This window comes from Canis lupus, chromosome 4, assembly GCF_011100685.1.
Source record: "Canis lupus familiaris isolate Mischka breed German Shepherd chromosome 4, alternate assembly UU_Cfam_GSD_1.0, whole genome shotgun sequence".
Classification (NCBI taxonomy): Eukaryota; Metazoa; Chordata; class Mammalia; order Carnivora; family Canidae; genus Canis; species Canis lupus.
Window position 1 is genome coordinate 10582462 of NC_049225.1, and position 25223 is coordinate 10607684.

Sequence of the window (25223 nt, forward strand, 5' to 3'; positions counted from 1 at the left end):
CACAGACCGATGGAGAGGGCTGAGGAAACTGTGAGGGGCACAAACACTATGTCTCAGCTCACACCTACCTTTGGCCTGCCATTCTCCCCGGGGGTGGGGGATATGTTGGCTTTCATCAGAGTACATAAACCATAACTCACCACACTTACCATAATTATAGCCTCGGCCTGAGCCGGGACCTGGCTGGCATTCCCAGCTGTCTGACAGCCAGAGCTAATGCTGAGTCTCTGATTTGAGAATATGCTTGGTTACCGAGTCAGTTTGTCACTCTGTTGAATCAAGCTTGTGCCCAACCCAACTCCAAAATTGAATTTGCTCTTCAGAGGAGAAAGGGATGGTATGAAGGAATCTATCCCATAAAGTGTTGAGACCAAGAAGAGAAGCAATGTTTCTCTAATTATCTTGGAGTTTAAGTATTTATCTTCCATCCAGATTTATCTGCATCCTATCTATGTGAATTTGATCAGGCATATTGGCTTCTCTATACCTCAGTACAGTCATCTGTAAAATGGGGGCAGTGACTCTCCCCACAGGGTCATTGCCAGGATTAAATGAGTAATCATGGAAATGCTTTGTGCTTTTCAAATATTAGGTATTATAGTCTGAACAATCTAGAAAAGACCACTCCTAGCCTGGCATAAAAAGCTACTCTCTCCCTGACCCCCCCTCCCCACAAGGCACCCTGTTCCTACCCGCCCCCCCCACCCCCCGCCCAGTGCCTTGAGAATCATTTGGCCACATTCATTTTCATAACCCTGTTCTTGATAACTTATGTCCTCTTGGCATCCATGCATTCACCGCTGTGACACTGTCCCTCAAATGACAAGCTTCCTTGTTATATTTTCTAAGCACTTCACTGGCCTTATCACTGCCCTGCTGAGGCACTGCCCTTTGTTGGTTGGGTCCTGATGTCTTGCTTTCCTCCTGTCAGCCCACCCCCTCCCTGAGTACTGGCTCACACACATGCCTGGTGCTGAGTCAGGCTGGAAGTTGGTCCTCTGTTAGACAGTGCAGCAGGCCACCACCTCATCTTGTGCTCTGGAAGCTTCCAGCAAGCACTCCTCAGCATAGGCCTCTTATCATGAGCAGAGAAGAAACCAAGCTTGGCTGAGCTATTTTCAATGGTCAGGAACAAGGTAAGGGAAATCAGAGACCCTTGTCAGAACCTAAAGGAGCTCCCCCAAGATGGGACCAGCTGTGCTTACCTTTCTTGGTTTATTCACTGAGAATGTATGTAACAGGTGCTGGCCGGGAGGGAAGGAGGAAATGGGCAGCGGGCAGAGCCTTTCAGAAGATGGGGCCTGAGATTAAGAAGCTCACCAGGAAGTGACGTGGGGAGGTACCCAGGGAAAAGGGGCCTCCAGGCAGTCCAGTTTGTTTTTCCAGTCTGGATCTCTGGCTCCTGGGAAGGGTGACTTCATCTCTTGAAGAGTTTCAGAGGTCCTACAAACATTTGATTTGCATTTCTTTTCTTTTTTATAAAATATTTTTTAAATCTACTTCAACCAGACAGGAAAGTACAGCAGAGAGTACAAAGTATAATACAGCAAAATACAAAGAATAATACAGCAAGCAGATTTTATAAATGTTGATTTTAGAAAACTTTAGATATAAATGTATGGCTCCAGATAAATACACATACAGGTATACATGTATATATGCATCTATGTATTTAATATGTGGGTTTTTTTTTTAAAGATTTTATTTATTTATTCATGAGAGACACACACAGAGGGGCAGAGACATAGGCAGAGGGAGAAGCAGTCTCCCTGCAGGAAGTGTGATTCAGGACTCGATCCCAGGACCCCGGGATCATGCCCTGAGCCAAAGGCAGATGCTCAACCACTGAGCCACCCAGGCACCCCTTAATATGCATTTTAATTATGAAAAGTAGCACGCACCCAGACAGACTATATACAAAATGTGTACATACTTATCAGACTAGCTCTGTGCCAACTTCAAAGTAAAGCTCCCTCCTCCTCTGCACCTTGTTTGAGGCTCACTGTACAGGAGCCGGTGGTGGGGCGGCCTGTAACTCTGTATGGGGGCATGAGTCAGTGTGCCTGCAGCACTAGACAAGACAGGCAGTGAGCAGCAGAAGCCCTGGGCTCCACTGTCACTGGATGGGTCCTTGTGCTTTCATCCCTTCCTGTGCAGCCTTGCTTCACCTCTCTTGTCTCCATGTCTCCACCTGTAAAATGGACAGGAATCATGCCGACCAGATAGCATAGTTGGGAGGGCTGAAAGAGCTATAGCTCATGCAAAGACTTAGAACCATGCTGGCCTGTGGTAGGGCCTCAGTAAGCATTGACTGTGATTGCTGTGAACTATTATTATTGTTGTAGTATGTGTCTGCTTGGCATATGGTCCTGTCAAGGCATGACTGTGGTTTTTGTGGTTATTGTGAATTTTGCATACTTTTTGTTTTACTTCTACATTTATAAATGCTTTTTTTTTTTTTTGGCATAGTGGAAAAACTAGAACTTGATTACTGATTAAAAGTGAAAAGTTAGGGGCGACTTGGTGGCTTGATCAGTTGAGTGTCTGACTCTTGGTTTCGGCTTGGGTCATGATCTCATGAGATTGAGCCCTCTGTTGGGTTCCACACCCAGTGGGAAGTCTGCTTGAAAGATTCTCTCTCTCTCTCTCTGCTACTTCCCCTGCTCACTCACACTCTCTCTTTCTCATTCTCAAATAGAAAAAAATAAAAGAAAAAATTTAAAAATAACTTTATGGTATAGGCAAAGAGACTGGCTAGGTAAGATGGCATCACAGTAATCTCCCAATCAATGTTTCACCCAGTGCCACCCACACTGACAACCCTGTAGGACAGGAAGGCAGAGGGGTGGAATCGGGGTCCAGAGGGCAATGTCCTAACGACCTGTTGTCAGGGCTCATTGCTTACTGTGACAAAGATCTTCTCATGCTCTTGGTATGCTTATGCTCTTCCTGCCAAATTAAGATATCTTTTGAAAATAAAAAAAAAAAAAGGAGAAACATGAATATATGGCATTCATCTTATTTCAATGCAAATGGAATGTTACTGAAAAAAATATAAAAACAAATGAAATGAGAAGATAAAATACACGTATAGAGATGTGCAAGACAAGTTACTTCTATTACACATAAGAGATTGAGGCTATACAATGTGAGAGGAAACTTTCCTTATTTGGGGACACTTGGACATATATATAATGAGCAGGCTTTGGGAAATGTGACTCGTGCCACCATCTGGTAACAGATCCCACACATAGATCCAGGAAACCTTGCCCTGACCTGATGGCCTGGTACAAAGTGTGAGATCAGAGGCATTGTGCAGTCAACTGGGTAAGCCCATGTTCTGGGTTTCTTCATTTTACTTATTTTTGCAAAATATGTTGACACAGGTGAGCAAGGTTTGTCTTATGTAAAACCCAACACATTCACAACTGCCACAAAGAAAACATTCCATTCAGGTGGGTTTTTAATATACCATCAAGTGAATTAGAAAACATGCAGTGACATTTGTAGCCACGATTGGGCAGTCCCAGGAGGAGAAACCAAATGGCCACCTTGTGTTTTACTGGCTCTGCGTGTGTGTCGTTTCTACATTTGAAGATATGTAAAGCGGGCTTGCACTTCCCCATTTGCAGAGTCCAGGTTGCTGCTGGGTGGTGGTGGTCATTGCTCACCCGTGCACGACAAGGCTTAGTGTTGCTCAGTCTTGAGGACAAGAGGGGAGCATCCTTTTCAGACCTGAGTCATCCACATCCAGGCAGCTTGGAAGATGTACTGCAGGAAAACACAGGGATCAGTCTAACTTTGTGAAGTTTCATAAACATCTTCACCAGTTTTATCCCACTTATATTTTTTGTTTTATGAAAAAATGTGATTTTTAAAAAATATGAATAGGTTAAAAATAACACTTCTAACAATTATAAAATTAAATGATAAGAGATAAGAAATAAGATAAATGTCTTTGTCCAGTAATGTTTTTCCTTTCATAGTGGTGCTCAAGATAACAGTGTTAGCTTACATTTCATGCACCTTTGATTTGGGAAAATATGCTACATAGATAAATAAGTTGCATAGATAAACACTCTGCTAGGATCTTTCTTTCAAACTGGTATTGAAAGATGATACAGAAATGGTCAGTTTTACTAATAGTAATTTGTAACTTGTCTTTTCTTAATGAAGTCTAATGTCTGTACCTAGAGAAGATGTAATACTGAATATTTAAATGAGACACAAAATCACACATATATTATGTGTGTATATGTGTGTATGCATATACATATACACATAAAATATGTATTTTGTGTCTATATATATATATACATAAATGTGTTAAATGTGCCTTTTTTTTTTTTAACTGATGTAGAAACTCTACCCAACTAACTGCCAGATACAACATGGTTGTTCTAGTTTCCATGTTTTGCTGATATTTTTAATAAACGGAACAAATTCAATTCAGGCCATGAGAATCCCAACATTGTGATGATTGCAACTGCAAAGAAATTGTTGGCAACAAGAAAACAAAAGTCTGAACTCGATCTGCAAAATTAAATAAATTGGACTGTTTTAAAACTTTACTTAAATATTTTCCAGAGATGGAGTATTGGGGTATCTAAGATTTTGTTTTTTAAATGACATGGTTTAACACTCAAAATGTTTCAAGGATATATTAGAAAAATATTTTTGTAAAACATGGAAAAACATTCTTTGATTTTCTTTAAATTGCATATTTACTAATTAATGATTTGAAATAATCAGTTAGAACTTTTTTTGATTGGTGATTCAGCTTTGGAAAATGTTCTATTGTTCTCTTGAGTGTCTATATCAGAGGTCAGTAAATAGCAGGCCAAATCCAACTCACCACCTATTTTGTACAGCCCATCAGCTGAGAGGGGCTTTTCCTTTTTTAAATGATTGGAAAAAAGAAGAAGAAGAAGAAGAAGAAGAAGAAGGAGAAGGAGAAGGAGAAGGAGAAGGAGAAGGAGAAGGAGAAGAAGAAGAAGAAGAAGAAGAAGAAGAAGAAGAAGAAGAAGAAGAAGAAGAATATTTTGTGACATGTGAAAATTATGTGAAAAGAAAATTTCAATGTCTATAAATAAAGTTTTATTGGAATCCAGTGAGGCTTATTTATTTACACATGGCCTGCAGCTGCTTTTAAGATACAGAGCAGAATAAAGTAATTGTAACAGAGATCATATGGCCTACAAGTCCTAAAATGTTTTCTACTCAGCTTTTACAAAAAATTCTGTTAACCTCCAATCTAGATGAATTTGATGAAAGAACATCCTGAAGCCACAAAGTAAATTATTTAAAAATTATTAGCATGCTCAACTATTTATCTGAGCAAGCCAGACCTTTCTCAACATTCTGAAACTAAAAACGATAGAAATAAATCACTTGGTAGTGCTGTTATTAGTATTTCTGAACTTTTTCCTTTTTTTAGTATTTCTGAACTTTTTGTTAAAGTGTTTCTAATGATGCTTGTTGATTGAATCTGTAATTAATAAATGTTATAAATTTGAAGTAGCATAAATTTACGCCCATAAAACATCAGTTTGTGGCTTTCTATTTTGGGCTTTGGCATAAGATTTTATTTAAAAATGGAATCCATCCCTGTAAAAAAATGTGAGATTTATTGGAACATAAGAAGTAAGAGTTTAAAGAAGTAAAGACTTCTGGGTGTTGATGTGCCATCCTTCGAGGTCTCTATCAAACGCTGCCTCCTTCAGGTAGATGCTGACCACTTTGATTCTAAGTGTCCTCTTCTCAGGGTGTGTAGTAGCCCATTGTCTCCACCTAGGCAGTTCTCAGTCATTCTTAGAAATCTTTCCTCTGTTTGAATCTAATTTCCTTATTGAAGTTTTAAGTTCCTGAGGGCAAGTGAGATGTCTACCCCCTATTTCTTCACTGAGTGATCCCTTTGGGGAGATTTATAATTTATTTGAGTTTTTCCACTTTCTCCAACTTCTGAGTTGGGCCCGGGAGATAGCTTTAAGAGCTAATGATGGCCATATGACATTACACTTTTACAGTTAAGTATTTCTGCATATATGATCTCAGTTGAGTTAGGAAGAGCTGGTCATAATTCTGCAGGTGAGATCTGTGGCTTGGCCAAAACTCAGGAAACTAGGAAGGGCTCATTGGAATCAGTACCTGAATGTGTGGTTCCTAGTTTAAAGTTTACGACTGGACTTTGAGCTAAAGCAAGGCAGAATGGTAGGGCCCATGTAGGAAAACGGGTCATGAGAAGTGTCCCTGAGTGGCTGCCTTATATAATGGTTAAGGGACTGATGTGGTGGTCTATGTCATTTGGGACACACTGGACATCAAAGGGATGGAAACTTACTGAAGGTTTCACATGTATGTTCTCATTTAGTCCCAAGACAACTTTACAGAATAGATTCTAAATCCCCATCTTGTAGATGTGGACATGGAAACTTTATGAGTTCAGTAATCTGCCCAAGGTCATGCCACTGGGCCTCTGTGGAGTCGCACTTTAAGCCTAATTGTCCAGCATGGGGTCTGTGTCCCACCCACGAGGCTCCCTCTTATCCTACTACATATGCCTCCCATCTGGAGGGCTGACTCCTGCTCATTGGAAACCAGGGAGAAGAGCCAGTGTCCTCCCAGGGAAGCTAATCGTGGTGATGCGCCTCAGGACAAGGAAGTCCTGCAGAAAGAGAAGCCAAAGCCAGTCAACAGGGCAACACGAGTGAAGAGAGTAGCTGTGCTGCCCAGGAGCCGGGGCCTGGAGACTGCACCTTCCAGACGCCTAGGACCAAAGAAACCAGAGGCATCTCAACAGCACGGGAAGAGGCTGCTTCAAGGAAGCTCGGCTCCTGCGTCTCCTGCCTCTGGGCTACTGGGATGAGGGCTTGAAACCTGCCATGATTTTTCCATCCCTGGTTCCAAGCTCTTGGAAGGCAAAAGCTGTTCTTCTTTCTTTTCAAACTCATCTTCAAATCCACAAATCCAGCTGCTCACTGAGCAGCAACCTTCAAATCCAGCTGCTCACTGAGTCGGGGAAGAGGAGAATACTTTACTGCATAAATGGGAATGGGTGGGTTTCCAAGTGTACATGCTTGCTGTTGGCAGATTGCATCCGTCTACCTGCCACTCTGCTGTGTGATCTTGAGGAAGTTAGAAGTCTCTGTAATTCTTGGTTTCCTCATCACTAAAATGAGAATAATAATATATACCTGACAAGCTTGTGTGAGGATAAGATGAGGTAACGTGTGTGAAAGCACCAAGCCTGCGGTGGACACACAGGCAGCATGAAATGCTTGTGAGTCTGTCTATCTCTCTCTGTCACACACACACACACACACACACACACACACACACAGAATTATTCAGTTTATGCCCTTGGCATATGCACCATGCTTGGGAAAGTGAAAGATTCTGGCCAGTGGCCAGTGCCAAGGATGGGTGGCAAGGCTCTTAGGATTCCCGTCCTCAGGTCAAAAGGGACTATAGGAAGCTGAAACAGGAAGAGAACATGAAAACACCTGGCATCTGCCTTTGCGTTTTAAGAACCTGCTCACACGGTGTCTTGACTCACTGGACAAGAGGAGCTGAATCAAGCAGAAACGCATGTCTGCCAAAGAGCCTCCTGCACGCTTCCCCTGCCTCATTCCCCCTCCTGCACACCTCCCTCCTGTACACCTCCCTCCTGCACACACCCCTCCCGCACACCTCCTGCCTAGTATCACAATCCTGCTATGACCCAGGCTGCGGGACAAGGACCACAAGCTTTCTGCGGGTGGCCAGGGGAGAACACAGAACAGCCAAGAATATCCGGCTATCTATTCACATAGTATTTTCTTTCGCCTTGAAAGTGCACCACTTACAGAACGAGAAGCCATTCTGCTGCCCAGCGGCGGAGGTGAAGGGGAGACTACTGCTCCCCACCAGGCCTGCCTTACTCTTTCAGCTACAGTGAGAGTGGCTGACGCACGCTCCTCTGCTCTCAGGGCTGACCGATCCTTTCTTCCCTCAATGCAGCACTGAAGTCCACAACTTAGGAAGAAAAGTGTATATAGAAGTGATGAGGAGAGTGCCCAGAGCTTTCTCTGAATGCCTATGTGATGTCGTTTGAGGGCCTGCAAAACGCTGACAGGGAAAAACATTCCCCTTGCTGATGCCTGAGATTTCATGAGAAACTGGCGGTGCTCTGAGGCCGCTCGTGGGCACCATGCCCGAGACAGGGAATATCATCTCAAATACCTGTTGGCTCAAAGGCTGGGTTGGAGGCAGAGAGCGTGTCCATCTTGTGTAGCTGTGGCAAAGCAGGGTCTGCGCCGGGCTCCGAGACGCATGTTCGAGACCCATCACTTCAGGCTTCCGGCCCAGCACAGCTGAAGCCCTACGGAGGCCCAAGAAAGGAGCGCGTCTGACGTGATGTGCTGTGCTGTTGCGGGGGGAGGAGGGGACTCGGAGGGCCTCCCCCATCTGAGTGTTTGTCAGGATTAACAATGGGTGCAGCCAGAGCGGCTCCTCGGAGTATGGCCCAGGGCCCTGTGGCCGCAGGAGGGCAATAAATATTTGTTGACTGACAGACTCCACTTCTTGTCTTATTTATTACATAAACCCTTGGAGGCCTGTGGCTGCTGGTGAGCCCCCAATATGGCCCCGGCAGAAAACAGGAGACAATAAATGGAGACGGATGGTCTGTCCGGGGAGTGACACGGCCTTCCATTTGGCTGGCCCCTTCCCAGCTGTGCCTTCATCGAAGGACAGAGTCAGTGGCCTCCAACTGGCTGCCCGGCAACAGGGCCAGGCTCTCTTCTTTCCCCACTCCCTCCCCTGACCCCAGGCAGGATGGACAAAGGGAACTACCACGTGGGGGTTGGATTATTGGCCTCCAGCAGTCACACGGCCTGGCAGGGGGCCCAGGCTGAAGTTTCACAGAGTCAACAGATGTGCTTCTAATTATTTATTAGAACTTCTCTCAGTGGGAATCAATTCTTCTGAGGAGACCCTAAGAGCATCCAAAGGTTGGCCTGGAGGCCAATGACACAAACAGGGTGAGGAAAAGCAGGAAGGGCAACTGGGACATACCCTTCTCCGTTTATGCTCAGTCTCTAGATTCAGGTATGTTTTTATGTAAAAAATATGGAAAGTTACAGATTTAGATTCAAAGCCAGGAGTGCACTGGCTGCTGAAATGACCCGAACGTTGACTGTTATGGGCTAAGCTGTGTCCCCTGCCCCTGAAATTCTTATGTCAAAGTTCTAACCCCCCATACTGCAGACTGTGGCAATATTTGGAGCTAGGGCCTTTAAAAAGGTGATTAAAATTAAACGGGATCATTAGGCTGGGCTCTGATCTGACTTGGTCCTTCTAAAAACAAAAAAACAAGGCAAAGACACCCATAGAGGGAAGACCATGTGATAACCCAGGGAGAAGGCATCATCTCCAAGGCAAAGAGGCCTAGGAACCGATCATCCTGCGGACACTGTGGTCTTGGACTTCCACAGCAGGGAAAGAAAATTCTGTTGTTTATTCCATCCAGTGTGTGGTACTTTGTGATGGCAGCCCCAGCAGACTGACACAGTGACCACGGTAGGCCTTGGGAAGGCTGCCCTTTGTACTGGTGATGTGTCACAGTTCACAAAACGCACTCCCGGCTAAAGGCTTATGTGATCCTCACAACAGGAGTAAAGGGCAGATCTGGAAGTGTCCAAGGCACCTGGTCCTTCATCCAAGCTGTTAGGGACAGATATGTTTGGACCTCAGAATTCCTCATTTTAGATAGAATATGCTGCATATGCCACACATCACTAACACACCTAGAGGTCTGAGATAGCACCCATAACCAAACACATTACCATCGCTGAAATGAAACAGAACAGCATATGTAGATAGATATCTCGATACAGATATATATTTGCATTAAGAGGATATATATATATATATATTTCACATCAAATTTTGCCACCAAATGAGTTTGTGCTAAATGGAAAAATATTTTCTTGGTTTTGGGGATTTCAGAACTGTGCATAGGGAATTACAGACTTATTTAGGGCCCTTGCCCCTGTCTCCTGACTTTAATGCTCACAGAGGGATAAATCAAGACTTAGGGAGTTATTGCTAACTGGGGATCATCTGGCTCATAGAAGACCAGCTGGGCTCTTCTAATTCCAGGTCTGTCTTTCCAAATGATCCCAGAGGGCCAGCCTGTATAGTTTGTTCTCCCTCGGCTCCTTGCAGGGCACTACCTCCTCATCCACAGATCACCCACAGCCTTCATCTGTAGCCTGTTACTTTCCCTGCTTACCTGGAGAACTTCACAGCTGTCAACCGGATCTCATCTTCTAGGGTGACTTCCCTGACCCATCCAACTCTTTTAAAGTCAGAATTGGAAATGATGTTAAAGATACAAGTCAGGCTGTTCCAGATGAAGCCTGAGCTCCTTTTCACCCCCAACTAACCAGAGGGAACCAAGGGACCTCCACCGAACTCTGGGGATCCTCAAATACAGCCCAACAACCCCCAGTGCAGTATGACTCCCCCTCAATACTGTAAAGGGAACGAGCTCCACCATATCACAAAAGCAGCTGATGTTTATGAGAGGCAGACCAGTTATTACTAATCTTATTGCACAGCGTGAGAAGCTGAGGCCCCAAAATGACAGGGCAAGAAACCCGAGAGCAAGTAGGCTGCTGTTTACATACTAACCCGTGGGCCGGTGGCAGCATTGCGCATGGTGTGTCATACAGATATATGTTCCATTTTGTTCCATCTCCCATATGTTAAATGAAAGAGCAAGACATACTGTTTGAAATGATGCCCAGTTGTTTCTTAGAATGATGAGGCTTTTGTTCAGGAATTCTTAGTAGGGATGGTTTGCATAACATGAGCCACAAACTCTCACGCCCATCCTTGTGCCCTTGTTCATAACAATGCAGCGACTCCTGAGTTAACCAAAGAAATCCCAAAATATGTTACATAAGAGAGATTTTTATTTCTCTGCTCTAGAAACTGCCAAATGGAACTTGTTCAAACTTTCCATCTTAAAAAAAAACAACAACAACAAAAACTGCCTAAAGACTAAAGTCCAAAGTACAAGAGTTCAATCCAAAAAGGATAAAATTTTAAAAGGTTGTGATCCTGTGGATGTCCTGGATTGCAGTGAGAAATAAAATTGTCATGGTAGGAAAAATATGTTTTTAATGTGTTATGTATTTTGGGGAAGTTTCACCAAAAAACCTTGACTATCCCTGAATTTTCAAAAAGCCGCACCCCCATCTTTGTCTTTGCTTTCTTGATTCCATTTTGAAAGTCTCTTCTATATATTTGGAAAGAGCTCCGGGGACTTCAGAGTTTGGGGGTGTAGCACTGGTCAGCGACTATCTGAAGAGTGGTAGGGACTGTAATTGACCTTCCATAGGCATGCCCTTCTTTTCTGGATAACCGAGTCCTCTGGGAGGCGGGGCTCCTATCTCTTTACATAAAGATGACATTTCTCAGCTTTCCTTACAATGACATACAGCCCTTTGATAAAGTTGGGGCAAAAGGGATGAGAGCAGAGTGATGTAGCACAACTTCTGAGTTATGTCCTTAAAAGGACATGCTTGCACTTTGCCTCCCCACTGCTCTGTGAGATCGAGGACAATTTCCTAGGGTTTTGTAAAAGAGAACCAGTTCCCTGGTTCGGTTGCATCCCCCATGCTTTGGGTCATGTGATTTGGGACCCTTCGTTATAGCAGCTGAGCTTTGTGGGCTGACGAGTATAAGAGGTTACATGTGGGTGTGAGGATCAAAGGCTCCTGCTCCCTCCACATGCATTTGCTTCACTTTGTGACCCATTTTCTGCTTGTCCTTGCAAAGTCCTATCTGAGCAGAATGGCTGTCCTAATTGTAAAAGTGCCATGGAAAAATCTATGGAGGTTTTTACTCTGAGGAGTGCACTGTGCTAGAACAAGGGCAAGAAGTTCTGGCCTTGAGCAGAAGCCAGAACATTAAGTCAGCTTCATGTTCACTCATGAGCTGTTGGAAAATTAGCCATTGCAACCGAGGACCCGGGAAGGCTCCGGTGTTACTGAAAACCGTCTGCTTGATGTTGTGCTTACTGATAAGGGTGATTTCGGCCAATGAGAGCAGTCCTGCCACAGAGCGTGGGGGTGGGTTTTAGGCCTGAAGCTCTCACATCTGGTTCAGATAATGCTATCTCATGCAATCATCACCACACTCCCTTCTCCCACAGGGCTTTTCTCCACGGAGCAACAAGCAGATGTGAACTTTCTATACTGTGGTGGGGGCGGGTAGAGCGGACTCCAAAATTTTGATCACTTACTCACTTGTTCACCAACAACTATTTATTGAGGGCCAACTGTGTCAGGTGCTATGCTTACCAAAACAGTCTAGGCCCCTGCTCTCATGGCACTTGCATTTTAGTGATGGAAGACAGAAAACAAGTAAGTAAACATTAAACAATATCATTTCAGAAAATAATCAGCAGTATCAATACATTAAAATTTAATAATGTGAATAATGAATTGAAGACTACTTTAGGAAGAGTGGTCAGAGAAGGCTTCTTCCAGGGGCTGGTATACAAACTGAGACCAGAAACATAAGTCATGTAAGGGAAGAGCAAGTGCAAATGTCCTGGGACTGTGAAGATCTTGGAGGAAGCTAGAGAAGGCTATGTGACTAGAGTGCAGGGAGTTTGTGGTGGAAGGAGATGGGCCAAGGTCAGGGGAGTAGGCAGGGGTCAGATGGTGAAGGGCCTTGTTGACTCTGATACAGAGTTGAGAATTCATTTTAAGTGTAAAATAAAGCCATTGGAGGATTTGAAACAGGAGAGGCACATGGCCTAATTTGCATATTAAAAAGATTGCCCAGCTGCTGTGTGAAGAATGTCTTTTAAGAGTGCAAAAATAGAAATAGGAAGACCAGTTAGGAGGGTATTGCAGTAATCCTGGCAGGAGGTAATAACTATTATTATCCCCATTTCACAGAGTCCTAGAGAAGATGTAATTTATGCAAATGAATACCAAAGATAATAATAATGCTTTACTTTTATTTGCATAGTGATTTCATTTTGAAAAGCCTTTTTAGTTATATCACTTTATTTGAACTTCAGAACCACCCTGGCTTAAATTATTATCTGCATTCTTCAGACAAGGAAACAAGGCTCTGAAAAGTTGCTACCTGAGGAGATTAAGTGTTAAGTACAAGAAACTTGATTTAAGTCCAGATCTCCTGATTGCCAACCCTGTGCTTTTTCCACTCCCCTCTTCCTGTACCAACCATGCCACTCCCCCAAATTAAAAGCAGTGGGCATAGTTATACTGTGACATATGGGAGCTACACTTGTGGTGAGCACAGCATAGCATATAGAGTTGCTGAATCACTGTGCTGTACACCTGAAACTAATGTGACATTGTGTCAACTATACTCAAACAAAGGGAAAAAATTTTAAAATACTTGATTAATACTGTAACATCAGCAAAAAGTTAGTATTTATTCATGACCTTCTCCTGAAAATCTTTGTTCTTCTAAAACAATGTTCTTCGAGGAAACATTCTTGTTTATATTACACTGGAAAGATTTTAAAAATGAAGAAGAAGTAGTATAGTAGTAGGCATAGAAGCCCAATCTGGAAAGCAACCTCCCAAAGTCTGAAGACCAGTTGCTCCAGAAGGAGCCAAGTCATTCAGGTGATACTCACCTAGACCCCCTGGGATGCCATATTCTGCTTATTTGCTGCAAGAAGGTCAGAGAACAAAGGAAACAAAAGACATCCCTCAGCTTCCACTGGCTTGAAATCTAGTTGGAAAAATTGGACAGCCGTCATAAATAATCTAAGAATGCTCAGCAAATTACACATCCAATTATAAAAAAACTTTGGGAAGAACCCAAATTCTTTTCTTGTGGCACATGGACCTGGATTCCACTAACAAGCAGCTTCTTTAAACAGGCCTTAATGGTCATCAAAAATAGCCACCAACCCATCAGTTCTATTGGCATCATCTGGGTCATGCTCAACTGGAAGAGTCTGGCTCATGTGCCCCTCAGTGATTCACTGCCCCATAGCACAACACTTAGTGGCCTAATCCAATAACCACTTTGAGTGCTGTCGTACTGCAATTTGGACAGGCTGGAGCAGAACTAGCTTGTCTCTGCTCCATCTTGTCTGGGCCTCAGTTGAGAGAATTCAAATGGCCAAGGGCTGGAGTCCTCTGACAGCCTACAGGGCTGGTGGTTGGGCTCGGATGTCTCAAAGGCTGAGCTCAGCGAGGCTTCCTGATCAGAGTATTTCCATGTGGTCTCTTCATGAGGCTTTGGGTCTTCACAGCAGGGCAGCCTCAACGAAGTCATGTTTTTGTGTGCAGCTCAGAGCTCTATGAGCAGGGGTCCCAGAGGACAAGATAGAAGCCACTGGAAGTCCCACAGTGTCAGGTAGGCAAAACATCACAAGCCCATCCACGCTCAAAGAGGGGACCAGAGACCACTTACCTTTCAAGGAAGAACATCAACATTTTTACAGCCATAATCTAGAACCACTACAGTCTCTTTTTGTGCCTTAAGCAGTAAATTATCACGTATAAAGGATTGTGAAATAAGACTTGTGCCATTGTTTTGGATTTTTTCTTTACAGTAAAAAGCTATGGAAAACAAAGATATCTTCTTGTATCAAATGATTTGGAGCACAGAATTTTGCTGCATTATAATCAGTAAAATGCCACCATTACAGACAGATCCTTAGCTGGAACTCTGTAACAATATGTAATTATTGATTTGTGTGTGTATGTGTGTCTAGGATTTGAACCTTGTCACTAAATATAAATTAATACTGAGTAAGGTGTGCATGTGAACATTACTGGTATGAAGCATAAATAAATGACTACAATTAAGATCACCTACTTAGGAGGGTATTAATGTAGACTTTTTTTTTTTTTTTTGGAAAGTTCATTTCAGTCAGGTTTTAAAGGATACAAGAAAATATTTATTTCAGGTGAATGCTGCTAATTGTAAATGAATCAACTCTTTTCATTACAGCAAGCCCAGCAGGACTTATACTTGGAAGCACTCAGTATGAATTAATAGAGTTATTATGTACTTGAGATAAAAAGAGAGAGAGCTCTGGATTGTGAGAGGAGAAAAAAGTAAAGTGCCAGTGAAAGAACCATGAGGGAAAAAATGAGATGTTTGTTGATTTTCCTGGTGGGCTCTAGGATCACTGTCTAATCAAGTTTCTGGTAATAAGAGCAGTATGATTTCAGAGTGTGGGACAAAAGAGAGAAGAGAGAAGAGGATATAACCATGTATGTATGGCAGATGTAAAATATCGGTTAGTTTGACCTCTTCCAATTGCTTTTTTAAAAAAGACTTATTGAAATATAACTCATGTACCATAAAATCTACCCATTTAAAATGTACATTCAATAGTTGTTGGTTCTTTCACTCAAATTGTGCAACCATCAGCACAATCTAACTTTAGAACATTTCCATCACCCTGAAAAGAACCCCATACCTGGGGCACCTGGTGGCTCAGTCAGTGAAGCCTCTGCCTTCAGCTCAGGTCATGATGGAAGGGTCCAGAGATTGAACCCTGTGTTGAGCTCCCTGCAAAAGATACCATACCTGTTAGTAGTCACTCCCTATCCCCAACCCAATCCCAATACAAAGTAACCAGTAATCTACTTCTGTCTCTCCAGATTTGCCTGTATTGGGCTTTTCACATAAATGGACCTAAAGTGATTCTTTGTGTTTGGCTTCTTTCACTTAGTATTGCTTTCAAAGTTCTTCCATATATCAGTTTTTCATTCTTCTTTATTCAAAAACAATATTCCATTATATAGATATACCACATTCTTTTTGTCTGTTTATCAGTTGATGGATATTTGAGGTTTCATTTTGGCTATTATGAATAATACTGTCACGTATTTATGTCCAAGTTTTGTGCGGACATACAGTTTCTTTTCTGTTGGATGTATAGCTAGGAGTAGAAGGCAAGGTCACATGCTGACTCTATGTAAAATTTTGAGGATCTGCCAAAGTGTTTTCCAAAGTGATTGCACCATATTACATCCCTACCAGCACTGTATGAGGTTTCCAATTTCTCCAGATCTGTTTTTTCTCCATGTCTGTTTTTTGACTATGGTCACCCTAGAGGTTGTGAGGTGCTATCTTACTGGGATTTTGATTTGCATTTCCCTGATAACTTCATTTCTTGTGCTTACTGCCTATTTGTATTTCTTCTTTGGAGAAACACCTACTCCCATCCTTTTGCCCACTTTTAATTGGGTTACTGGTCTTATTATTGAAGGTGTGTAGGTTCTTTATAAATTCTGGATACAGTTTCCTTATCAGACATACAATTTGCCAATATCCCTCCCCCGCCCTGCATTCTGTAGGTTATTTTCCCTTTCTTGATAGTACAATTTGTAGCATAAAATATATTAATTTTGATGAAGTTCAAGTTATCTAATTTTTCTCTTGTTACTTGTGCTTTTAGCATCATATCTAAGAAACCACTGCCTAACCTAGGTCATGAAGATTTACTCACAGGCTTTCTTCCAAAGGTTTTATGATTTTAGCTCTTTTCTTTATGTCCATGACCATTTTGAGTTAACTTTTGGGTATGATGTATGGTAGAGGGTCCAACTTTATATTTTTTATTTGTGGACATCCAGTTGCCTAGTACTATTTGTTGAAAAGTCTCTTGTTTCTCTCATTCAATTATTTTTTTTTTAATTTTTATTTATTTATGATAGTCACAGAGAGACAGAGAGAGAGGCAGAGACATAGGCAGAAGGAGAAGCAGGCTCCATGCACTGGGAGCCTGATGTGGGATTCGATCCCGGGTCTCCAGGATCACGCCCTGGGCCAAAGGCAGGCGCCAAACCGCTGCGCCACCCAGGGATCCCTCATTCAATTATTTTGGTAACCTTGTGGAAATTCAATTGACTGTAAATTTAAAAGTTTATTTCTGGACTCTCAGTTCTAGATCATTGATCTGTTTTCCTCATCCCAATACAATGCCATCTTGATTACTACAGCTTTATAGTAAGTTTTGAAGTCAGGAAATGAGAGACCCTCAACTTTGTTCTTTTTCAAAACTGTTTTGACTATTTGGAGTCCCTAGCATTTCCATATATACTTTAAGGAGCAGGTTGTCAATTTCTGCAAAATAGCTGGTGGAGATTTTGGCAAGGATTAAAATGAATCTAGAGGTTAATTTGGAGAGGATTGTCACCTTAACAATAGTAAGTTTTCTTACCCATGACCTTGGGGAGTCTTTCTATTTATTTATTTAATTTCAATGTTTTATAATTTTCAGTGTATGAGTCTATTTTGTTGTTGTCAAATATATTCCTAAGAATTTAATTTCTGTGATACTAATGTATATTTAGTTTAATTTTTCATTTTTAGAATTAATTTTCATTTTTGGATTGTTCATTGCTAGCATGTAGAGATATAATTGATATCTGTATACTGATTTTTGTATCCTGAAATATTGCTGATAATTAGCTTTAATAGTTTATTAATTGTAATAGTTTTTTAGTGGATTCTTTAGGATTTTTTATGTATAAGATCATGCAATCTGCAAATAAATAAAATCTTTTTAAAAAAATACACTAAGTCAACCTTAAAGGTAAATTATGGGCCTAGAGTTTGGAATTACTTTTTAAAAAATTTTTATTTATTTTTTCATGAGAGACAGAAAGAGAGAGAGGCAGAGACATAGGCAGAGGGAGAAGCCAGCTCCATACAAAAAGCGTGATGTGGGGCTTGAAGCCAGGACTCCAAGATCATGCCCTGAGCTGAAGGCAAGCGCTTAACCTCTGAGTCACCCAGCCATCCCTGGAATTACTTTTTAGGACTAATACCTCAGCAGGTGGGTCTGATGAGAATGATCAAGGTACCCATATAATACAATGGGAGTACTTTGGGCCTAATTTCTATTTTCCTTCTACTTTGTCTGATTTTTAATAGTGCTGGTTACCTTTTCTTCCGGGTTTGGGAGGTGAGTCCAGCTCATCACAAACATCCTGAGTGACCCAAGAAAAGATTTGACCTATTTATAGTTTTCTTTCCTTCCACGTAAGAAAAGCCATATGAACTAATCTCCTAGAATAAGAAAGTGTAAAGAGTTTTGTGGTGGGACACATGACCTTTGTCCTCTTCAGAGTCCTCAATCAATAGTGGATTCTTGGATGGCTAAAACTAACACACAAGAAACAATAAGTATCTGTGAGGATGTAGAGAAAGGGGAACCTTCTTGCACTGTTAGTGGGAATGCAAACTGGTGCTGCCATTCTGGAGAACAGTATGGAGTTTCCTCCAAAAGTTAAAAATAGAACTACCTTATGATCCAGCAATTGCACTCCTAGATATTTACCCAAAGGATACAAAAATACAGATTCAAAGGGACAAATGGACCCTGATGTTTATAGCAGCATTATCAACAATAGCCAAATATGGAGAGAGCCCAAATGTGCATCAAGTGATGAATGGATAAAGAAGTTGTGGTGTGTGTGTGTATATATATATATATATATATTTATATTTATGTATTTATATTTATATATGTGTGTATATATATAATGGAATATTACTCAGCCATCAAAAAGAATGAAATCTTGACATTTGCAAGGATGTAGATGGAGCTAGAGTGTATTATGCTAAGTGAAATGAGTCAGAGAAAGACAAATATCATATGATTTCACTCATATGTGGAATTTAAGAAACAAAACACATGAACATATGGGAAAGAGGGGGGAAAAAAAGAGAGGGAAACAAATCATAAGAGACTCTTAACAATAGAGAACAAACTGAGGGTTGATGGAAGGAGGTATGCGGGGATGGACTAAATGAGTGATGGGTTTTAAAGAGGGCACTTGGTGTGATGAGCACTGGGTGCTGTATGTAAGTGATGAATCTCTGAATTCTACTCCAGAAACAAATATTGCATTGTATGTTAACTAAGTAAAATTTAAATTGAAAAAAATTTTTTTAATTTAAAAGTAGTGGATTCTTAGAAACCAATCAGAGACTAAGGCAGAAGAGCTGCAGAACCAACTCTCTGTAATCACATATGCACACTTGGTCATGTACCGCCACACATGCACACACACACGCACATACATGTACACATTCATACACACGCACACATGCACAGCACTCCTTGGAGGGTATGCTGAAGCCTGACAGAAGTCCCAAGAGTCCCCAGGCAGGTTGCCTGCTCCTGAGAGCAGTCTTATCCTTTTATCACAGGTAGTTATGCAAAGATATCCTTTATTCTGAGTGCCACAGCTTGAGGAGGTCTGGGAAGTCCTGCAGGAGGCTTGGGAATCTTCATAGGAGGGAAGAGAGGTCTCTGTGTCCTCTTCCTGGGGCAGAGGAATCAGGAAATTGGTTCTAGTCCTGCCTTTGTCACTATTCTGGGAAAGTTTCCTCACTTTCCTGGATCTTCTTCACAATAAAATGAAGACATTGAACATGATTTTTATAATTCTTTCCAGCTCTGGAGTTCTTTGAATTTATGATATATAACTTCACAGAGCAGGGAGTCCCAGTGTCTGCATGGCCATGGTCCCATAAAGGGCCCTTCCCCCCACCTCTTGTCAGGCTTGCTCAGGCCATGCCTCTGGAAAAACAGCCTCTTTTCTGGTTTCCGTCAGCACAGCAATTGTGAACTTCCTGCCATGTGGCCCATAAACCCAGAGTCTGAGCCAAATGTGGAGAAAGGGCAAGCCTGCCTGTAAGAAAGGAGCTGATGGACAGGCAGGCCGAACTCCAACTTCCTTCTCATGTGCAGGCCAAAATGCAGGAAGCCCCTGGGCCACCTCCCCTGCCAGTATTCAGTGTGCAGGGCACCTGACTAAGGAGGTGCCTGACATTACCAGTACCACAACCTTTGCCTCTACCGTGTCTGGGAAGCTCAGGCCCTCAGCGTTGGTGTATGGTGCAGAGGACATCAGCCAGCCCCTTTTTCAGCACCTCCACCCCACCCCCAGCCCAGCTCTTACATCAAAGCAGTGAGCTCAAGAGTGGCCCTCTGAGGATGTCCCAGGAGCAGACTCAGGTCACAGCTGAGGAGAACTGTTCATGCAGAGGCCATACCACATTTTACAACTCTAATTGGATGCTTTTGCAACTGCGGCAAGTTGATTAAAAACACACACAGGAGAGCTCTAGAAACTTTGCTTATTTTGCAAATGCACTGGAGTAAGACTGCAATGTCACTGCTAATGTCTGATCTACTGAGAGTGTCTGTGGCATCTTTCCAAAAAGACGGCTGGGCCTGTGAGGGCCATGTGGGAAACCAAAGGCTCAGTGGAGAGCCCCTAAATCTCCCCTTCTCTTGTTGATTCGTGGATGTGTCAGATCCTGCCTGGCACTGACTCAGCAGGGCTGGAGGTCATGAAGGCTGCATGTTTGATTCTCTTGGCCTGAGGATCTAGGGCCAGCAGGTGGCCTGGGGCAGGCAGTACGTAGGTGGGAGGAGTGGAAGGCAATCACTGCAGGCCAGGACTGCAAATGGGGCAGGCCTGGGACTACTGAGGGTGTCCAATCAAGACTGGTTAAAAAGTCCTCTTGCTGGGCACCGGAGTAAGCATCTGTCTTTGGCTCTTATCGTGATCCCAGGGTCCTGGGATTGGGCCCTGCATCAGGCTCCCTGCTCCTCGGGGAGCCTGCTTCTCCCTCTCCCTCTCCCTCTCCCTCTCCCTCTCCCTCTCCCTCTCCCTCTCCCTCTCCCTCTCCCCTCCACCCAGTCCATGCTCTCTCTCACTCACTCTCTCTGTCTCAAATAAATAAATAAAATCTTTAAAAGAAAAAAAAAAAAAAAGGGATCCCTGGGTGGCGCAGCGGTTTGGCACCTGCCTTTGGCCCAGGGCGCGATCCTGGAGACCCGGGATCGAGTCCACGTCGGGCTCCCAGTGCATGGAGCCTGCTTCTCTCTCTGCCTGTGTCTTTGCCTCTCTCTCTCTCTCTCTCTGTGTGACTATCATAAAAAAAAAAAAAATCCTCTTGCCAGAGCTCCTGACTCCCCTGAGGCAGCGTGGTCTGCACCGCGGATGCTGAAGGCACCTCCGGCTTGTCCCTGCCAGAAGCCGTGCTTGCTTTCTGCCCCAGCTGTCCCCAGCTCTCCCTCATCTTTCTACCTCTCCTGAGAGAACATTTCCGAGGGACATCTTCTCTCACTGCTCCGGGGTCAGCCAGTCCCGTGGCACCCCCTCTCCGTGGGTATCAGGACCTGCGAATCCTCGCCCTCAGCACCTGCCTCCCGCAGCCACCCCTCCTGGTTTCCCCTCTCTCCCTTTACAGCCTGTTCTCCAAAAACGGCAGGAGCCAGCTCTCAAAAATGTAAGTCAGATTATGTAACGTTCCTGCCTGGAATCCCCCACTGGCTTCCCATTGCTCCTGATTGAAATCCTAAGGCCTTACCACAGTCCAAATGCCCCCTCCCTCCTTGACTCCTTCTGTTAGTACTTCTTTTTTTTTAATTTTGTTTATTTATTCATGAAAGACACACACACAGAGAGAGAGAGAGAGAGAGAGAGAGAGAGAGAGAGAGGCAAAGACACAGGCAGAGGGAGAAGCAGGCTGCAAGCAGGGAGCCTGATGCGGGACTCGATCCTGGGTCTCCGGGATCACATCCTGGGCTGACTGGCAGGTACTAAACTGCTGAGCCACCCCGGCTGCCCCTGTTAGTACTCTTGTCAGTCTGTTTGCTCCAGCCCCGCCCTAGGGGCTTCTTCCTGTGAGCCCCCAAATCTGGCCTGTCACAGGACTTGCGCATTTGCCATTTGTTCTGCTTGGAAGACTCTGCTCCCATGTCCCTGGGGCCAGGGTGTTCTTACCACCTCCTCAGAGATGGCTTTCCTGGCCACCCAAGGGAGGAATATCCCCTCCTCACGCACGCTTCTGCCAAATACTTCACAGTTTGTTTGGGGCAGCCATTACTATCCAAAATTTAAATGACCATTTCTTATGGTGTTTATTAGCTTATGCATTAACCTCCCCTATAAGAATGAAAGCTCCCTAGGACTTTTTCGTTGACCACAGTGGCACATGCTTGATGACCAACAGTTAATTGTTGACTCAGCAAGGTGCGGTAAATGGAGGAGACTAGGTTGTACTTTCAGATGTCACCTTGCCTCAGTAGGCACTTCTCACCATTTAGAGAAGAACAGCTCACCCCACAGGAATCCCCAGGTCATCAGGGCGGCCTGAGGCATGAAGGTCCCTCCTCCTGGAGGTAAGAGACACTGATTTCGGCAGAGACCTGGGAGCTCTCCTGTGTAGAGGTGCACGTCAGCCCATGGGTGAAGCTCAGTCCACACTTCTGTATCACAGTTCATGAGTGACCGGCTGAGGTCGCCATGCTCTCCCTCCTTCTTTGCCTGGCTGAACAATCCTGCTTATGGGTGTCCATGGGAAGGTGAGGGATGTCTGTGAGTGAAGGAAGAGGCAAGGTGAAGAGGAACCCAGTAATTTCATCTTTTCCCTTTTGCTGGCCTCTCTTTTGTAATCATTTTATAATGACCATGTATTTCATAATTTTCTGAAAAAAGAAAAATGATTACTAATAATGATATTATTTTAAAAAGAGAGGGCAGCCTGGGTGGTGCAGCAGTTTAGCGCTGCCTTCAGCCCAGGGCCTGATCCTGGAGATCTGGGATCGAGTCCCATGTCGGGCTCCCTGAATGGAGCCTGCTTCTCCCTCTGCCTGTGTCTCTGCCTCTCTGTGTCTCTCATGAATAAATAAATAAAATCTATAAAATAAAAAGAGAGAAGGCTAGTAGTGTCAATTTACCTTTAAAATTTCCTGAAAATAGATGCAACCAAGTATAAATTTTTATGAATAAAGCAGAGTTGAGACAAAGGTGGCGTGGCCCCACAGCGGAAAACATTTACTATCTGCCCCTTTCCAGGAAGAGTTTGCTGACTCCGGCCCTGGATGGAAAGTTCTCTGCCTTCTGTGCTTCCTGGGGCTTCCTCCACAATGTTGGGCAGTCACCTGCAGCTACTTCCGAGAACTCCATCTCCATATAGTGTGTCTGTCACACTCATCATTATATTACCACAAGACCCGGCACATTTTGGGCCTTTGAGTTAGTTTATATTATATAACCGCAACTGACCCTTGTTCACACAGGGATTAGGGGCGCCAACCGCTGCCCAGTTGAAAATTGATGTATAACTCTTGACTCCTCAAAAACTTAATTACTAATAGTCCAATGTTGTTCAGAAGAATTGCCAATAACATAAACGATTAACACATATTTTGTATGCTATGTGTATTGTATGTTGTAGTCTTACAATACAGTCAGCTAGAGAAAGGATGTTATTAAGAAAATCACAAGGGAGAGAAAATACATTTACGGTACTGTACAGAATTTATTGGGAAAAATTCTACATATAAGTGGACCTGCGCAGCTCAAGCCTGTGCTGTCAACGGTCAACTTATTTCCATCTTGCCTACTTGAGGAAGACTCAGCTGATGTTCCACTCTTCAGTGAGGGCAGGTGTGGCTGCAGAGGTGAGGTCTGCCCTGGGTCCTGAGCCCTATGCAGGAAGCCACCTCCTTCTCAGCTGGGCAACAGGGGTGCCCTGCACCTGAAAGTGCTTCTTCACCCTTCTGGCCCGCTCAAGACTGTTTCTTCTGGCACCCACAGCTCTAGACTGCTGTGGAAAGTCCTCTTCAGAGCCAGCTGAGCAGACCCAGGAACAGTCAGGACAAGTTGGGGAGGAGGTGATGGTCTGCATTATTCAAGTCTGACATGCAATTGTGTTGTTTTTGTTTTTGTTTTTGTTTTTAGAAATGTCATTTTGTTCAGTTCAAATGAAAGCAACTGGGTTCATGCTTATAAAACATTGCTAAGCAGGCACAATGGGGAGCATGGATTGAAAAGTGTCTATTCACTTATAATTTGTAGCAAACAGCAATGGCATGAAACAGGCCATCTGATCTAAATTTAATCTGCCCCAATCTTGTGCAGACTATGAATTAGCTTTTTAACACTCTCTTCATAAGTAACATAAAGGCAAATAGCAGCCGAACATAGCTCTCAGCCAGACCAAATGATCACAAATCTAGGCCAGCAGAATTCAGTTAAGGAGACTGCCAATGTGGCAACAGGTCCCATAATTCATGTACAAGGAGAAGAGTGTCTATTGCATGGGCCTCCAGAAGTTCTGTGTGTGTGTGCACATGTGAGTGTATGTGCGAGCATAAATTAGTGTGTGTCTGGGGTGGTGGGTGTGAGTGCCCAGGGGTTTTTATTTATTTTTTTTTAGATTTTATTTATTTATTCATAGAGACACAGAGAGAGAGAGGCAGAGACACAGGCAGAGGGAGAAGCAGGCTCCATGCAGGGAGCTCGACGTGGGACTCGATCCCGGGTCTCCAGGATCACACCTCAGGCTGCAGGCGGCGCTAAACCGCTGGGCCACATTGGCTGCCCTGCCCAGGGGTTTTTAAAGAGAGGAAGAACTGATTAGGTAGTATATGAGGTTCTCTTACTTTACCATCTTTCTGCTTATTCTAGAAAATGGCCATCTGGGGCTCCCCACAGGGAGCCTGCTTCTCCCTCTGCCTGTGTCTCTGCCTCCCTCTGTGTGTCTCTCATGAATGAATAAATAAAATCTTTAAAAAACAAAATGGCTATTGACTCAAGACCAGCCATCCTCCAACTCAGGAGGAGCTGAGAGTTGAGAGTCAAGGCACAGAGCCTTCTTTAAGCCAAGGATGGCAGATTCCCATTAGGGCCGTTTCCCAGAGAACTAATGTCCTCCTAGGTTAATGGCTTAGGGCAAATGAACTCATCTGCTGGCTGCTCTTTAGGAACACCTGGGGTGTCCCATTGCTACAGCTTAATTAAAGGACTGCAGGCAACCAGGTCGGCCAGGGGACATTGAGACCTTGACTAATTGTAATATCGTGCTCATTACATTTCTGGAAGGAACCATAAGCTGGGTCCCTCATGAACCCTCTATCCCCAAAGTAAGCAGGCCACTGTTTCGAATTTCCTCCAGAAATCTGATTCTCAGGGAGCTGCCAACACCGGGCAAAGACTCAATTTTGTTGCCACAGGGCACAGCTTGGCAACAGAGCATTGGGGGACATTTTGATTGTGTGCCAGGCAGGACTCATGGGTGCTCCACCTACCGCACTCCAAGTGTTGTAGGAGCAGGTGGGCACGATAAGACGGGACTTCCCACACCTGAAGGTCCATCTGCAGCGCTTGGGTAAGAAACACTCGTGACAG

The 25223-nt window shown here is 43.7% G+C and overlaps 1 long non-coding RNA gene across 1 annotated transcript; it reads right to left on the reverse strand.

The window, feature by feature from the left end:
- Nucleotides 1-1774: 1774 nt before the first annotated feature.
- LOC119871615 lies at nt 1775-8438 on the reverse strand. Its single transcript, XR_005357557.1, has 3 exons — nt 8221-8438; nt 3552-3771; nt 1775-2191 (listed from the first exon to the last, which is right to left on the reverse strand). It is a non-coding gene; the product is annotated as an uncharacterized LOC119871615 (long non-coding RNA).
- Nucleotides 8439-25223: the final 16785 nt, after the last annotated feature.